We start from the raw sequence: 18,747 nt of genomic DNA, 5'->3' as shown, positions 1-18,747 counted from the left end.
TTTCCCGTTTTGATTCCTGCTCAAAATAATGAAGTAAAACAATGAAGTAACATAACAGAAGTAACCAAACAAGCCACAAAATGCTGTCTGTCCATCCTGACGGAAGACATCTTTGTGCAGAATCCCGGAAAATAAACAGATGCACTCTGACCAATCGAAGGAGAGTTTACTCGCATGTGACTTTAATTAACAAAGTTTGGTCTGTTTGGAAACATTGCATTGTGAATGCGAAACCAAACTAAAATAAATAGCATTATTGTAGCGATTTAACACCCGGTTTCGGAAAAAAGCAATCGATCCACAGGTGTGAAAACGCCCTTAAATACAGTTAAACTGCTAAACTGGCATCAATTGTAAATTCTGTTAACGTCATCTCAATCAACCTATTGTTAAAAATGTGAATATTAATGCAACTTAAAAAACCCAACCATCTAACAAGCCCCCATCCTGTTGAGTCTCACACAAGGATTGTTTCACGTAAACACGTTTTTGATGTTTGCAATCCATCTCTCCAACATGTGATATCCATTACATAAGGTTGAGTTACAAATCACTCAATTCCATTGCAAATGCTGAGTCAATACATCATCCCATATACAGAGTCTGCCTTTAAACGATCAAATGACAATACCATGAATAGAGCAAACCACTTATCCAAAGTAAAAGCACAGAGCACCACACCTGCGGCTGGAAGGGCTGTGTGTAGGATCACCTGCCAAACACAAATGTGTTTCTTTCTTTGGAAACCGAGCGGCCGAAAGGAGGTCAGCCTGCGTGTTGGCCCTTTTGCATGTCGTTGTTTACTTGCGTGCACTTGTGGGGCATACGTGACAGAGGGGGATGAGTTTTGCCGTTGTTCTGACATGTTTAAAGCTTGCGGCTCACAATAACAGCCATTAGACTCTCTCCCTCTCCTAACCAGATGTTTTCATTTGTTCCCGGCCAGGACGGTAGAAGAACTCCGCCTGAACTTCAAGGGTTTGTGTTGACAGAGCGGCGAGAGGGATTCAGATCCCTCCCTCGCAGTGCCATACATTTCTCATGGTCTTCTGTTTAAAGTTACAATTGAGACGAACGCTTTATTCCAAAGCAAACTTGCGCAACAGACGGTGTATTTGATATTTTTAGGCTTAATTGGCTTCCAGGGAATTAAAAGTAAGACCACGTTTTTGTTAAATACACTGTCTGGTCTCACACACCGCATTAATCTCGTAGTTAACTATCAGACCTGCCTGTGTTGTTTATGTTGCCACAATTTGTTACCCAGAAGTCCACAGTCCCACAGCACCTGCTGAACATAAGGGATTTATTGAACCGCACACTCCCTGAAATGCACATACAAGTCTGCTCTTCTTACCACGATGCAAAAATCATAGAAAACCAAGTATTTTCCTCGTATTCATAGTTAAAGGGGTTATATGACACAGCTAAAACGAGTATTATAGATTGTTTTAGATGTAATGCGATGTGTATACATGATTTAAGGTTCAAAAACGCTGTATTTTCCACATAACGTGCATGTTTGTATCTCCTCTTTGCTCCGCCTCTCCGAAACACTCAGATTTTTTACAAAGCTCATCGCTCTGAAAAGGGAGTTGTGCTACGATTGGCCAGTTAACCAGTGCGTTGTGATTGGTCGAATACTGCAAGTATCTGAGAGAATTGTAAGGCCTCTTAATATATTTGTCACATCAGGTGCCAAATCAATTTGTACGCCCACCTTACTTGCGTATACATTTGGTCGGTCTAAGTCAAATCATACAACGAACTGACGTAGATTCGTGGGGTTGTGGTTACACGAGGCGTTTCAGGCAGGTCTGGGTGAGCATTCACTTTTAGACTGAATCACTTATTCCAATACTTTAATTTGTCTGATACATGCATGGGCAACTTATAACACCTCAATGACCTCAAACACGTATTCACACCAAGACTGAATCGTTGGTGAACTTCCCCAAGCAGGCTGTACTTCCAAAACACAGTTCTGCTTTCATTTGAGCTAAATAAACCTGCATGCACCCTCTGCTTTCATACAACTCACAAACAGCTCACTATAATGCAAATAAAACAAGATGCGATGCATGTGTTTACATAAACAGTGATTTGCTTTAAAAGGGTTTGTTAGTTCCTTCCATGTAATTTCATTCAATGGATTAGACGTTATTCACGCATGCAATGTTCTCTAAAAGTACCCGTCGTTTAAACAACAATAACTATGACAATATCTAATTGATTCATCGAGTTAAACTATTCGGAGGGTCGAAGAGAGAAATACATTAAAAGTGTGGCTAACAGACCTGTGGTGAGGTCTGATGGTCATTCGACGACAAACTGACACCAGACGTGCCACATTCATTTCAGAAGGTTCTGTAGGTTTGGTTATTGTTATACTGTGACAACTAAGGAATTGATATGCAAGACAGCAGTGAACTTTATAAATGTCAATGTCTGGAATTAAGTTGTCGTCTCTGAGAATTAAAGCAGAGATGGAACCAAACTACTGTACTCAATGAGGCATATAGGTTCACAGGGTCTACATGATCTCTCTCTCTCTCTCTCTCTCTCTCTCTCAGGATACCCTGTCCTCATGACAAATGACACCGCGAAATTCACTCTAGAGAATGACACTGTTCCCATATTTGTGTTGCATTCAGGCCAATATTTGCAGTTTACAGTGGAGCTGTACAGTTCAAAAGAAAAATGCTGTTGTATTGGAACAAATATTGCGCTTGAGGGTTCAACTGCATTGTTTTATATGTTGATTAAATCAAACTCCATTAACGTCGTAAGTAATGGCCCTCGGCAGTTATGTTTGAAATGCCATCGGGTATTGCAAAACCACAGTCCCCCCACTCCAGAATGGAGGTAAACAGATACTTCTAAATTTGCTGGTAAAAATCCAAAAGCATATTTCCAACCAACAATTAAACCTCACATCAACCGATAAATTACTTTTGTTTTCCAAGTTTAAATTGCACTATAGTTAAATCGCATTTTCGAGTTCCGGTTGGCAAGCTTCTCATGAAACTATGTAGAAATCCTCCCCAGAGAATCGTCAGTCTTTATCGATTGATGATTGGCTCTTTTTATTGGGAAGGTAGGACTTCCTTCCCTAAAGCGGCCGTGTTGGGCATTGCATTCCCTCCACATTAATATGGCATAATTGTATAGTATATACTAATATAGTATTGGCAGTGGCGCATATTGTTAATATATGTAAAGATATTAACGCTGAAATATTTAATTAGATTTGACCACTTAACATCTGTTGACATCACTCTTTGCGATGATAATAATCGCAATAGAGATCCAGATTTCCCTGCGAGGAGACTCCTCAGCACACAGGAGCACACACATTAAGAGTGATGTGTGTGTTGTGAGTCAAATCCAGATCAAGATAAGCAGAGACTTAACCCTACTAATGAAATTAACTCAAACTGTTTAATGGCCGATCAAGCATACGACAGGCCAGAGATCAAGACTTTAAAAACACAGATTAAGTGTTGATGCAGAGTTTGCAAGCTAGAGATTTGCATGTTTTCTTTCCTGACATACACAACCATAACCGTTAAAATACTCTGCAATACTCTGATTTTCTTAAAGATAGATTTTTTTGTGACAAACATAAGAATATTTGTTATTGATAGCCATTTAAAATGTATAGAAAAATGCCCAAAAAACTTAATCTAATAAATCAGTTTGTTCAGTTGGTATATGTAAATGATTAATTTAATGAAAAAAAGTGGTAATACAAATGATTATTATAAAAATATCAAATTAATTATAATGATAAAATATGAAGAGTTTGGATCCTAAAATGAGATCACTAATTTTCATGTTGTTTGCTGTGCATTCCAATTACTATCAATCAAACTACAGTTGGTTTATTTTGATTCGAGCCACAATTACTCAAAAAATACAGCAACCTAACAGAATGAAACAAAATAAAAATATGATAACATAATAAAAAACATGATATTTTTTTGGAACCAACCTCTTCAAAAAATGTTTTATTATATTTAAATGTTAAGGTTTAAAGCGATAGTCCACCCACCTGTCATAATTAACAGATTGTTCCAAACCTGTTAAAATTTATTTGTTCTGCTGAACACAAAGGACAATATCTGGAAAAATGTCAGTAAGCAAACAGATCTCAACCCCCATTGACTCCCATGCTATTTATTTCCCCTAATATGCCAGTACATGGGGGATGAGATCTGTTTGGTTGCTGACATTCTTCCCAATATCTTCCTTTGGGTTTAGCAGAACAAAGAAATGTATACAGGTTTGGAATAACCCGAAGGTGAGTAAATGATGACGAGATTTTCATTTTTGGGTGACTGTCCCCTTAAGCAGTAAACATTGCAAATGCTGTTGAAGAAAATATGTGCATGTTTCACAACTCAACTGTAATTAAAGAACAAACTAAATACACTGTAACATAAGAGCCACTTATGTGCCTTTGTTGTTTCAGATAATAGATTTGCATGTATGATTGAATTCTAAACACAGACTTCTCATAGTAATGATTAGCAAATTGCTTTAGACCACAAAATAAAGCATTCCAATACAATATCATTGGTGCACACCTCAAAATAAAGTCAAGAAAAAACATCTGTTTCCTCTATAGAAATCTAAGGAAATAGCAATTTATCTGAAAAAAGCTTTCTGCACATTATATCCAGTAAAGATCGCAGCAGTCATTATCACTGTGCTTGTCCCTGACCTATAGGCCAGTTCCTCCCAGCCATCTCTTCTGTTCTAAACTGATCAATAAAAGAGAACTATTAGCTGGTGTTTTCAAAGAAAAGCTTCATTACGGTCCACGAAGCGAGTTAACAAGCCCCTCTTAATCTACTTCCTGTTTTGTCAGGCCTACATTTGCTGAACAGGACGAAGCAGGAGCAGCTGGGGTGAACACTACTGTCTCACGTTTAAACATAACATGACATATCGTTTATCTTTCAGAACAACTGCTGAAGGCTGTGTACGACTCGTACTGCTCAAACAGAGATCTAATGAATTATTTGCACAACCTTAATATAGAAACATCATAGAGTCACATCTAACTGTTATACAAAGTGACATCTGCAAATAAATGCTACTAAACACCAACCTTCCTAAGACTTCATTACTTTCATTTCAAATTGCAATCTGCAACTTATTCATAAAAATAATAAATAGAAATCAGTTATGGAGCATTTAAGAAATCAGCGTTAAAATAATAATGATATTTATTTTAATCTATGAGGTACGAGTGTACATTTGGGTCTATAAATATGTACAGTGTATGAATGTGTACAGTATACATCTACAGTATATGTGTATATAAGTATATATGAACAGTTTGGTTCCAAAATGTGATAAAAAAATCATGTTTCTATTACGTAGTCATGTTTTTATTGTGTTAGTTAGCTGTATTTTTTAGTTATTATGGCTTAAATCATAACAAACCAACTGCAGTTTGATTGATATTAATTGGAATGCACAATAAAAAAATAGATTTTTGTTAACCCATATTGGAACCATACTCTTCATATACATTATTTGTACGTTTTCATTCAATCTGTTTTTGGCCCAGTGACTGTTAAGGCACGGACCTTTATGGTTCCTTTCTTCGTAACAATCACAATTTTTTGTGCAATTCACATCATACAAAGTTTTCCTGAGATCATATTGTTTACTTTCAGATCATACACAAAGCGTATGCAGCAATTGTTTTTCTTTCCCATGTTGGTTATATAATAGAAATCGTCTGAAGGCATAGAAATGCATTATGTGAAGAACAGACCGAATCGAGTCATAACTCATATCAGGCCTTACAGCTAGCTTACATCATACGATCTCTGTATGACAAGAGAAAAGTAATTGTTCATAACAAGAAATATATTCATAAATCTGATCTATATTGGTTTCACACAAAATGAGGAAGCAAACAAGAAATGTTACTGTGGGAGGTTTATGTAATACTTTAAGACATGTGCCACGTCTTGATAAGTGAGGGATGACAGTGTAGCTGCTGGGCATGAACACAGAACTACCTTGTTATGCAACAGATACTTCTGCATCTGAGACAGTTTTGAGACATGTTCTTCAAGTTCTACCTGTCATAACTGAAGGCTAAATGCTTCAACTTAAACCCAATTCTTTGACTCGAGGTTATGTGGAATAGCTTGGCCACTGAATAAGAGACTCAGATGGTTTAATATGTAATTTCTGCACCACCATGGTTGACAAAAGGAAATGCAAAACCATTTTTTTCACTGAAAAGGCACATCTCACAACAGTTGAACAAAAACAGATAGTCCCTCCCCGCACCCTCGACCATTGGCTGAATTCACATTGCTCATGTCGGGAAATTCGTACTGAAAGCATCCACAGGGGAATCGACCTGAATTGCCTTATATATGTCTATCAACATTAAGATAAGAAAAAAGAAATCATTGTCGCATCAGAAATATTACACACCTCCTCAACGAGAGACGGTTTTAATACCTGCTCAAGTTTCCTCCCTCAGGGGAAACAAACCCATCTTCATGCTCCCACACACAACACACCTAGAACTGGTTGCGCAAATGAGCGCGTTCGTTCAGGCGGCAAACACGAGCAGTTTGTGTAATAAGTGTCAACGTGAGACAGAAACCAGAGAGAGATAGACAGACAGAGAGAGAGAGTTTATGGGGAGGGGGTGTTTGCTACACAATATACATGTGCGTGACATTGAATGTTATTAGATTACAGGCCAATTATTACCCAAATGTGACAACATGTGTGCGTGCGGTGTGAGTCAACGTGTGCCTTCAACTCAACGAAACCACGATGACTCACACCAAACAGAGATTGAGAGATGAGACGGTGACAGAGAAAATGGGACGTAAACAGTCGACTGAAGCGAGCGACTAATCTGCAGAGTAATCAGAGTGGAGGAGGAGGGCAGCGGCGGGAAGCAGCGCGGGAGGAACAACAAGTTTCAGGATGCAAACAGCATGACTCAGGGATGCATGTGAGCTCAGCGTGTGCCAGGCTGCGGGAAGTCCCGCCGGTTAGACGGGTGAGCGCGCCAAACCTCTCCTTTTCCCTCTCTTACTTTTCCCTCGAGGGAGCCTGCTCACTGGTTTCTCTCCGGTCTCTTGTACGAGTGAAACATTAACCTTCCCTCGGGCTCACTGAAGTCACACACGGTTTAAACAGACACCTGGCTCCCCTTGTGTTGGAAACAAGCAACAGATTTGAAACCTAAAAAGAAATGTGGGTCATGACCAGACTATGACATTGTTGTTATAATGGATGTCAGAAAAATACATATAATAAATAATACAAAAATCTTAAAGGGATAAAAAATGATCCACTCTCCAGTTGTCCCAAACCTGTATAAATGTCTTTGTTTGATTAAACACAGTGAAAGATATTTGGATGCATGCTTGCAGTTCTTGGACCCCGTTGACTACCATAGTAGGAACAAGGTAGTCAAAAGTGCTCCGAACTGTTTGCTTTCCTACATTCTTCAAAATATCTTCTTTTGTGTTCAACTGAGCAAGAACAATATTAAAGGAGTCATTTTCTGTGTTTAAGTGCTATAATCGCATCTACCAACTTTGAGCCCTTTGAACAATGTGTCCCACGGTAGTCAATGTGGCTAAGGAACTGTTTGGGTACAAACATTCTTCCAAATATCTTTTTCTGTGTTTATTAGGGGTGCTCCGATCAGGGTTTTTTTAGCCGATCACCGATCCTCGATCACTGAAAGCTGTATTGGCCGATACCGATCATCGATCACCGATTATAGGAACTATTTGAAGCTTTCTAAGTACCAAAAGAGAAAGTGTCATGAATTATCTAATGAATATTAGTAAGTAACATATTTTGTAACACTTTCCTTGAAGCATTTATGTATAATGCATTATAAAGAGTTATTAAAGGGTAAAATGCATTATTAATATTCATAATGTGTGTTGTAATGCATTATATGTAGTTGTAAATAATTATAACCAATTTAAAATGTGTCGTGTTACAATGAATTGCTTAGTGTTATAGGGCCCTATCTTGCACCCAGCGCAATTGACTTTGTACACCGACGCATGTGTCATTCCTATTTTGCACCCGCGCAGAGCGCGCTTTTCCCTCCACAGAAGCACGTCGCTAAACTAGTGAATGAACTTGCGCTCCCTGGGTGGTTCAGCGCAAAAAAGGAGGTGTGTTCCGGCGCAAACAATCCCTGGTGCTATTTTGCTGTTCCATTAAACAATTGCGCCACTGACCAGAAAAAACCTAGTCTAAAGTCAGTGGCGCGTTGCGCGTTGTTCATTATGCTATTTTAAGGGCGCATGCTTGACAAATTTATTACATTATTTTATCTGATAATCTGATATTTCTTTATGCTTCTTACTGTCCTTGCAGTAGGGTTGATGCTTTAAAAAGTGTCTCCGTTACTGACAGCTGAGGAGAGGTTGCACTAGACTTAGACTTTTCATTTATTTTCAATGTTTCTGTTGTCGGACATAAAATAATAATCTAATTACAAACATAAATGTTTATGTTCTTATGTCCATACAATAACAATGACAGGTGCCTGTAAAAGGTGTTTTGTACTGACAAGAAAGCTGTGGTTTGGTCATATGTGACCCTGGATCAAGAAACCAGTCTTAAGGAGCACGGGAATATTTTAGTTATAGTCGAAAATACATTGTATGGGTCAAAATGATAGAATTTTCTCATGTTCCATTAAGATATTTTGTAAATTCAATATACTAAATATATCAAAACTTTACTTTTTGTGAGTGGATGGCCATTAACAGGGCCTTTTATTAACAACTTCAAAGGCAATTTTCTCAATATTTTGAATATTTTGCACCCTCAGATTCCAGAGTTGTAAACGGGTATATCTCCGCCAGATATGATCATATCATGATAACTTATACATCAATATAAAGCTTAATTATTCAGCTTTCAAATTATGTAAAAATCTTATTTTCCAAAAATGTACCAATAAGACTTCTTTTGTTGTCCGGTTTCACATATATGTGCTGCTTCACTGAACAGAGAAAACGCAGAGAAATTTTTCCACTCACTGAAAGCTATTATTGATACAAAAAGACGCTATTTTATGAAGTAAAAACTCTGTAAAAACGGCACCACAGCGCTCCTGTGTGTATGCGGGGAGTGATGGATGCATCTCGAGTCTCTGTTGACCACATGCGCGTTTAGCAAAACTGAGCAGACATTTGAGAGTAAGATCATGAATAGAAACACACGTCCCTTCGCGATAGTCTACCTCCTTCCGCTCACAATCACGTTCATTCACGATCACGTTCTAATGACACGAAATGATAAAAAGGGGAATTACAAATCGCATTTATTGTAGTCCGTCAAAATGACGATTGCCTTCAGATATTTATATCACTGGTAGAACAAATGAATCTTCGGTTGACGCGATCTCTGCAGCCGAGTGGCGCTCGAGCTGCTGAACTGCCCGCTCACTTTGCGCTAGGCTAACTTTGAAAACTACTCGCACTCCTTTACGTGACTAACCCTCAAACGTCTAAAGAGGTTGTTGGTTTAAAAATGTTTTGGGTGCTTCTCGCATTGTGGAATTCACATAGTACACACGCATCAGATTGATAAAGCATTGTCTATTTCACACACCTTGTAGAATTGCCAGACTGGTGAAGCCATTTTCATATCACGTAAAATAAATGTCTCGTCAATTTTGCGTCATCTGATCGGCTTTTCTGGATCGGCCTTTTTAGAGACCGCCGATCATACTTCCCAAAGTGATTATCAGCCGATTATGATCGGCGACCGATCAATCGGAGCACCTCTAGTGTTTATCAAAACAAATGACATGTGTTGTATAACTAACAATCCATCTTGGCAATCCCACAATCACTTCTTCCAAAACAACCAGGAACCTTGGAGTCATATTTGATGAACAGCTGTCCTTCAATGATCACATTGCAAAGACAAGGCGGTCATGCCGATATACCTTATTCAACAGTAGAAAGGTTAGACTCTATCTCACTGAGCATGAGGCACAACTCCTTGTCCAGGCCCTGGTGATCTCAAGGTTGGACTACTGCTATGCTCTCCTTGCTGGTTTTACTGCAAAGGCTATCAAACCGCTCTAGCTGGTTCAAAACGCAGCAGCACGCCTCGTCTTCCAACAGCTTAAAAGGTCTCATGTGACACCCCTTTTCATCTCTCTCCACTGGCTACCGGTCGCAGCCCGTATCAGATTCAATTAAATCATACTTGCCTAACCTGGATCTGCACTGGCTTACTTTCACACCCTCCTACACCCATCAATATCCCTGCGTTCAGCATACCTGTGACATCTTGAAATTGCCTTCCTATAAGGGCAGTTAATCGCTTTCCTGCTCATTCTCATTCGCAACTCCTTTATGGTGGAACATTCTTCCTAACTCAGTCCAGTCAACCACATCTCTCACAACAGTAAAAAAACTACTTAAAACCCATTTCTTCTGTGAATACTTGACAAACATAAAAATGAAAATAAACTAACCCGTCTCTCAACAGGTATTGATCTGGTTTTTGTTGAAACCAGTAACTTTGTATTGGCACCTAATGTATTATGGCTCCTGTATGACATATCGCTTATTGCTCCCTAAACTCTTTGTAAGTAGCTTTGGATAAAAGCGTCTGCTAAATGTCTAAATGTAAATGTAATAACTGTAGTGAAACAAATAAACTCAAACAATAAACATGCTTACCATAGTTCATATTTTTGAGGGAACACCCATTCCTTCTAGCTATGATTTAATCAGCAATAAATTCAAAGCTATAATCAGTCATGCCTGAAAGGATTTATATTCAAGGTCGATCACCAAAGACGAAATGTATTAACACTCTTTTCCCAAGTCCTATGGTATACAATTTAACTACCAAATCATATAAAATGTTATTACCATCTATTACCATTACTGAACTTTCTCAGTCTTTATAAACATAAGCTCTTCGAAAAGCAAACTTTTTTGCTAAATTGCTGCCGATGAATAATCGGTCCCTTAACCGAGTGGCCTAAAATTCCACCATGGAGCTCTTCTATCAAATCTGTTATTTCTCCTGAGAGGAACATCGCATTATACATGAATTCTGTTTTCTTGCTTCACCGGGCCACTCTGCACCACATAGAGCAGTTAATTTCCTCCATCAGCTACCAAAACCAAAAGAAAGATAACTGTGCGGGATCATAGAGTACGACAGAGTGCTATTACCAGAGATCAAAAGACTACATGATTTGACGGCGCTTGTGATAAGAGCACTGTTAAAGAAAGATTGATTATAACATCCGGAGGCTAAATGTATTAAGTGAGCAAACAGAACGTCAGGGGTTAAACATCAACGGGAGCCCAAACGGTGAACAGGTAACCCGCTGACACCGTCCTCAGTGCCCTTAACCCAAGGACAGGTACGCTGGTGAGATCACAAAGTACTCCATGAATGTAATGACTAACTACAAATACATTATCGCCTGTTTGTCTAGTGAGTGCAACAGGCTGCAGAAGGGGAGACAGAGAGAGAGACGCTTTGTAAATATCAGACTGGGAGTCAAGGCGTATCTTTTATCGTTGCATCTGCACACAGAGACTAACTTCAACACTTCTTTGCATAATGAAAGCGTGAGACGGTGCCTGCAACAGCCCAGCTGAGTGTTACCAACAGCAGCTTGTTTGGCAGAGGGCCACATATAGTTACCAGAGAATTGTCTTCACTTGACTCTATATACTCTCATGATCTGAAAAAATCAATCACAAATATTTACAAAAAGTTGATTCATAGATAGTCTTCTATGAAGTCATTAACATGTGAATTTGAATCCTTTGAGGCGGTTTTAAACGGTATCTTGAACTGACACCTCACCTCTATTGTCCAAATGTAATGGCCAACTCATATAAATGATGTATGGCATATGCACAGCCCCACAAATACTATTGGAAATTCACTTTCATGCTTTTGCTTCCTTACACCTCTTTATGACATATGCAGTACACAAGGTCAACTTTTTATTATTGTAAAATGAAAGACATCAAAGATATCTAAGATTTCTTCCCTCAACATGATTGTGTTTTAAATGATCTTAAGATGAATAGGTTCTGCAAAGGATAAACATAGATCTCAGCTCTTAAAATTTTATTCTATTTAAGCATTTGAACGTGTAGACTTTGTGCAGAGAAAAACGTTTTAACTCATTTTTTATAAATGATTATTCACAAATTCTTAACAAATGACTAAGTAAACAAAAAACACATATATTATGGTTTATGTTAAGTTAAATGCTTGAATTATTAAAGAATAATACGCGATTATTGCAGGTTTTATCATAGTTTATCACCTGCCCTTCACCGATATTCAATTGATAAAGCGCCTGTTTAACAAGACTGAGCAAACCCAAAATCTGGCATTTCTAGTGTGCATCTGTTCCCAAAAAAATCACATTTACAATCACTTATGAAGAATTCTGCACATTATCCTAGCTTCTAGTGGCTAATATTCTTTCAAACTCAAACATTTATAGATGTTAAACAGGTTTTTTTTCTTGCAAACTGTGGCCAATGTTCTGAAGAGTGGACACAGATTACATTGTGATTCTACATTGTTTATCTCTTTCTCCAACACACAAGTTGCGCTCAAGCTTTGAAACTTTCAGTGATGACCATGTTGATATTAAATATTATCACATGACTCATCTCCTGGTTGAGGTGGAAGGGAAACTTCAGCAAAGTCAATCTGATGGACTTTTTCTTTAACCAGTAGATCATATCGTGAACCAAATTCCTTTGATACCACATTCAATTTAACTGTTTTATAAAGCGCTTTTTACAATGCTGCATTGTTTTTAAAGCAGCTTTATAGGAATAAAAACAAAACATTAATCAAATAAAAACACAGAGGAAGGTAAAATAAATGTTAATGGAGTTTACGGAATCTTAAGCAAATCTAACATATGCAGTCTCCCGATGAGCAAACCAACACGGCCCAGTGGCGAGGAACCCAAACGTCAATGACAAAAATGGAGAAAAGAAACTCCAGGTCTCCTCTGACATGTTACGGCAGCACTCAGAGAAAAGGACATTTTAATTTTTAAGCTACTTGAAAACTAATATAAGAATTTGCATGCATTTACTTCAACTAACAGAAGTGTGAGATTGTTAGTGCCTGGTACGGAGTTTTGATTTATCTCTTTTATGTAGCAGAACAAAGGCCTATGCAAGGTTTTGGCAAAGGTCAAAGAACAAACAGTCTTGTAGAGTGAATTATGTCTTGTGTTATTAAGAAGGGAAGATGTGCGTGGCCTTGGAGCTATTGATAAGAGTGAAACATAGTATGGGGTGATGTAAATGAGACTGATGAGTGATGGAGAAAGGAGAGGTAGGGGTATAAGAATGGAATGTTCCACTCTCTGCAGACTGAGGATTGTCATTCTGTTTTGAGTTGATCCTTCTTTCAAGCCATACAATAGTTTAAAGATAAATCTTGATCTCATCTCTCAGAAAACAAATTTCTACAACACTCAGTAACGTTACCGAGTAAATGTTTTTGGCTCGTGAGGAGAGCATATTAGTAGCAGTTTATTCAATTACATTAGTTTGAAGCTATTCAATTCTAATTTTGTTGAGCCTGCGTTTGTTTTAGGTAGGGATAATAATAATAACAATAAGAGGCCAAATGCAGCTAGAGCTTCAGACTGCCGTCATGGAAAGAATATACTAAGTATAGTGAATAGAGATTAGCATTAAAGTAACAAGTGTTCATGCGCTCACTTATGTTCATGAAATTATCCAAAACCGAGTGATCTGATCAGCCTGAGAGAAAAGAACCTTTTTGGCCCTATGAGAAGCTCCTTTCATGGGCTGAATGAGTAGAGGCCCATGGGTAGCCGTACAGTGTGTCCACCACCCCATTAATCTTTCAGCCCAGAGGCGAAACTACATCTGCCAGTGTTGTCCAATGTACTCCACCGCGACAATGACACATGAGTGACTTCAGCACTTCATGTGAACTAGAATGGAAGTGTTTTTCTGAGAGTTTAGTACTCACATAAACAGTGCTGCTACTCATTGTTTCTGTCCTCGGGTCATCTACACAATTTGTTTTTAAGATTGGAGTGTCAATGCAGTCTTATTCTTTCGCGCCTCAAATCCACCAGGAATGGATTTCCATCAACTTGAGAAGATCTCAAAAGATTTCCTGGTCAGCAATGCTCGTTGCAGGCAGCTGTAAGATGGGTCTTTACGTTTGCACACGATCTCTAGACGATGATGATTTCTTGAGAATTGCTGGTGTAATAAGATTTGCGGAAATGAAATTGCGATGAGCACTTTCAACCAACATGATAATACCTGATCGAGAAAGTTAAATAATTAGCTATTATGATAAAATAAGTCATGAGTGGTATGGAATTATGGGTGCTGGTATATGTTGGTTATGGAGTTAATGAATGAAGACGTAGAAAATTGACTGATCACTTAGCTCGGAAACACCTGTAATGAATTCTGGGCGTTATTACCGGCGAAGCAGACTCATCTCGAGCTCGTTCCACACAGTCCACTTATTCCACATTACGGCTGCATTCATCACGCACTAGTGTCATTAGCTCTATTCTTCAGACCCGAGATCAAATCACTTTAATTTAGCGTGAAAGAAGGTGATTGTAATAACCCAGGCTTTTATGTGTCCTACTTGGTGAGGCTTAAACACCTCTCAGACAGAATGACAAGCCTGCCAGAGCTGATGACTTTAGATTGTGAAAATTGTATTATAATGACTCTTGGAAAGTTCAGGGGAAGCAGAAAATAGTGGTTTGTTGGCAACCCGTGTGAGAAAAAAGCAAGCGAGAATTTCAAGGCGAGTATGTGGCACATACATGAGAAACACGTTTTTCTTCACAAGAAACAAGCGAGTCGCGTCTCACACACTGTTGCGACAAGGCATGTAGGTCAGAATAATAAACTACCTCCGTTCACAAGCCTTCATCCCAGAAGAGCAACATTTTTTCTCTGTAAACTGCACGTCTGAAGAACTGTGTCCTCCTCATCCCTCCCATGCCTCTCTTTTTCACCACACGCAGACTGCATCATATGGGAACGTTTGCCTTTACGCTCCCATATAGGCCTTACCGCGGTACTCCCACGAGACCCGATACAGATTCTTGCGGCGCGGAATTAAATGTTTTGGATGAAAGACTGTAGCGATCGGTAACTCTGGTACTGTAGACGGGAGCGGGTCTTTGGACGGGTGCCTACCCCCGACATCCTTATAACTGACCACATGTAGAGCCTGATCTGAGGACTGTGTTATGCATGTGCAGCGGGCGTGGACCGGTTTTTAATCCTTTTTAAGTTTAATTTGCACGCGTGAGCCCCCAGACAGTGCGGGCAGGTCGCCGAGTGCACCTTAGAGAAGAGAGAGAGCATTCGTGTTTTTTAGAGGAGAGACGGTCATCAGGACATTTCTTGCATGGATTTTCAATAGTTCGTTTAAAAAAAGTTATTTGATTTTGCACGAGCGCTAGCTACATATATGTAGCTACATAAGCCAATGGGTTTAGTTTATTCATATTTTGCTTATGAGTGAAAGACATTGTACTTAATGTATTTAATTTATTTTTCTCTGTGACATTTTGCTTACTGTATTGACATTAAAATGTAAGAACAATGTTTTATATTCACAATAACTGATACGTTTTTGTATAGCGTATTTTATATTTGTTATGGAGAAATTTGTGATGTCAGGTTTGCTGAAGCCGTTCTATGTCACTTGATAAGGCGGAAGGCATGTGATCTCCTTGACCCTTGTAGCACTGGGGGTGTCACTATTGGTAAAGAGAGGTCTGTTTGTTTCGGGGTGGACGGGGTAGCCGGCAGTCTGTCTGAAAGATAAGACCCACGGCTGGGGCCTCTTCCTGTGCAGCCTACAGGCAGACGGCCCTGACCTCTCTTTAGGTCTTAGAAATGAGTGATGGGGGTCAGCACATATGAATGACCCGGCATGAAATCAACGCAGCGTCAGGATACAATGTTACATAAGGTTAAACCTTGTAATGCGATACTCAAAAACTTGGATTTTGTTTAATGCCGACCTTTGGAAACGTAGTTGAGTGTTACTCGATAACGTGTGTGACATCATCACGTGGGTGGTGTAAGTCAAAACAAGATATGATTTCTTTTGCCGTTTAATATACACACTTGCTACAGGTTTCTTGCTACCTAGAAAGTTGTGAACGTTTTTTCCGTGTCACTTTGTGTTGTCTGTAATGCTTATCACGATACAAACCCAATTCACCCCATTGAGTTCGAGACATATAAAAAGTCACATAAACGTTGAGACTCTGAACAGCTGGTCATCCTTTAACTCACATTGTGAAAGACCTATGCAGGAGGCTATGCGAGTTAATCCCTCACTAGGAGAAGCGTGGCTCATTTATGAGCGACAAACACTGCTGGCAGGTGGTTCAAGCCTCCCATTACAGTCTTTTATGAACACTTCTCTGCTGTGTGAATGCTATCAAAAGATGCTGATATGACTAATCGCACATCTTACCTGAATAAACAGAGATATTTGCACCTGTTAATCACCATCTGTTGAAAAGTAGAAGAAAGGAGCAGGAGAATTACAGCCTGGGCCTTTAAAGTGAGCCATCGGTTTTCTTTTGGTGTGGTTGAGTATTTATTTTAGTTTGGTACACATGCGTCTCTCCATCTAGTCTGTCGCTCATTCATTTTCCGTTTAAGCTTCGTCTACTTTTACACCAACAGTGCAGCAACTCTCGTAAAAGGCCATTGCTGAAAAGAATCCATGATGTTTTTGGTCCTCTAAAATGTCTCAGTGCAGATTTCAGGCATCGCTTCTTTTGTTCCCAAACACTCAGACTGCTATAATGGGTTTGAATTCCTTCTTTGGCTCGTCCAGGAGTTATCAGGCCGGTTAGAGCCAGCAAGCTTTGAAGCGTGGGTCAAAGAGAGGGCTGCTTTGTGTAAGGTGCTGTGACTGCTGTAGAAACAGCCTGGCTAACCTCATGTGACTTACAACCTTGGCCTGAACCGAGTCCCTCTGTGAGGGATAAAGAAAACCGTGCTTTTAGACAGCTGTATTAGGAGAAATGCCAGCTACTAGAGTGGAAACAGAGAAATGAGACTTCTCTTGGTTGCAGAAAAACTGGCACGTTGTTCGCCACTGAATCATAATTTCAGAAATGTAGGGATATTCGGGTTATGGAAACATCCTCACATATTTTAATATAATTCATTAATTGTTGACATTATGAATATAGTAATAATAATAATAACATTGTTAATAATAATAACAACATCAATATTATCAATAATAATAGTTATAATACTAATGTCATTAATATTAATAAAAGTAATACTAATAATAACAATATAATAGTACTAAGGTCATTATGATTACTAATAATAATAAAAATAATAATATTATTCATTCCGTTTGTGTGTAAATTAAAAAAAAACACATCAAACCAACAATATAAATGTTGTTGAACACATTTTTTTATGTAAAGTAAAGAAAATGCTAAGTCATCTGGGCCTTCTGAAGAGAAACGGGTGATAACTGCCAACTGGAAATAAAAAATGCATATATTTAACTATTATTGCGATAATAGGAATAACACAGACTATATCAATGTAAAGATGCAAAAGCCTTTTTAAAAGAATGTTACATATGTGAACTGTATTACTCTAAGAGGTTTTCTGAGGTAAATATTCAAATGAATTATGTTCCTTTAAACAAAACAACAGATGGCAAGGAAGCATAAGACCAGAGAGCAGAGGTCAGAAGACCAAACACTTACAAATAAAAAGAGTAATTAATGTGAAGTCTAAACTTCTGTCTTGTTCTCAGCTGAATGAAGGTGAGAAGATGGTGAGACGCTGAGGGGGATGTTCTTCATCAGATGCTGTTAGCAGGTGAGACTATATCCATGTCCACAGGTCCTGGTGAGGCTTTTGCTGCTCTAATAGGTTTAGTCTCGTGGACTGTTGGCATGGAGAAAGAGCACAACCCCCTATCCCGAGGACAGCAATTTCTGGTGTCAAATCACACCTAGAAGGTGAGTGGATGAGTTACAGTCTGCACCTCTCAGCAAGTGATGGGTATGTGTGCACGATCCATCGTAAAAGGTGACAGAGAAAGTATAACTTTTCTCAGTAGCGATAACAATAATTGCCAGCGTTCTGTGCCTAATGACAATTCTCAAGAATTTCTGACCTACTGTAAATACTAAATATTGATTAGCACCGGTTCACTTTGCGGTCCTATCAACTATAAATTAAATATTAAATATGTCAGTGTCGCTATGGTTAAAATGCTTGTTTTAGATTTATAAGGAGAAAGAATAGAGGCTTGACTTCAGTTATCCATGTAAATAGACATTATTCATGCCACTCTTGTCTGTACATTAAAATGACAATTCCAGTCTCAGAACTGCATACGGTTGCCAATCCCAAATATTGACTTTATTCTTGTGCACATATGAACTCATAGGTGTTGACTTGCAATGAAAGTTGTCGTACGCATGCAGATCGTTTGTGAAACAGGGAAAACACCAGTCTGTTTATTCAAGAGACTGGGCAGACTAATCACTCTCCTGGATTATGAGAGATGGAGACTACATGAGAAACAGGGCCCAGGTGCTTCTGTTGACATGGATAATAAAGATTAACACACACACGGACTAATACAGGCTTATGGCAAACATGACAAAAGCAGAAT

General features: G+C 38.8%; 1 protein-coding gene across 2 annotated transcripts in view; it reads right to left on the bottom strand.

The window, feature by feature from the left end:
- Positions 1-18,747, bottom strand: part of cdkal1 (CDK5 regulatory subunit associated protein 1-like 1) — a 322,974-nt gene that overhangs the window by 98,326 nt on the left and 205,901 nt on the right. The gene's annotated exons all lie outside the window — the stretch shown is intronic.

The sequence above is a fragment of the Triplophysa dalaica genome, chromosome 12, assembly GCF_015846415.1.
Source record: "Triplophysa dalaica isolate WHDGS20190420 chromosome 12, ASM1584641v1, whole genome shotgun sequence".
Classification (NCBI taxonomy): Eukaryota; Metazoa; Chordata; class Actinopteri; order Cypriniformes; family Nemacheilidae; genus Triplophysa; species Triplophysa dalaica.
Note: the sequence above shows the minus strand (reverse complement) of the source record. Positions and strands in the feature narration are given on the sequence as shown.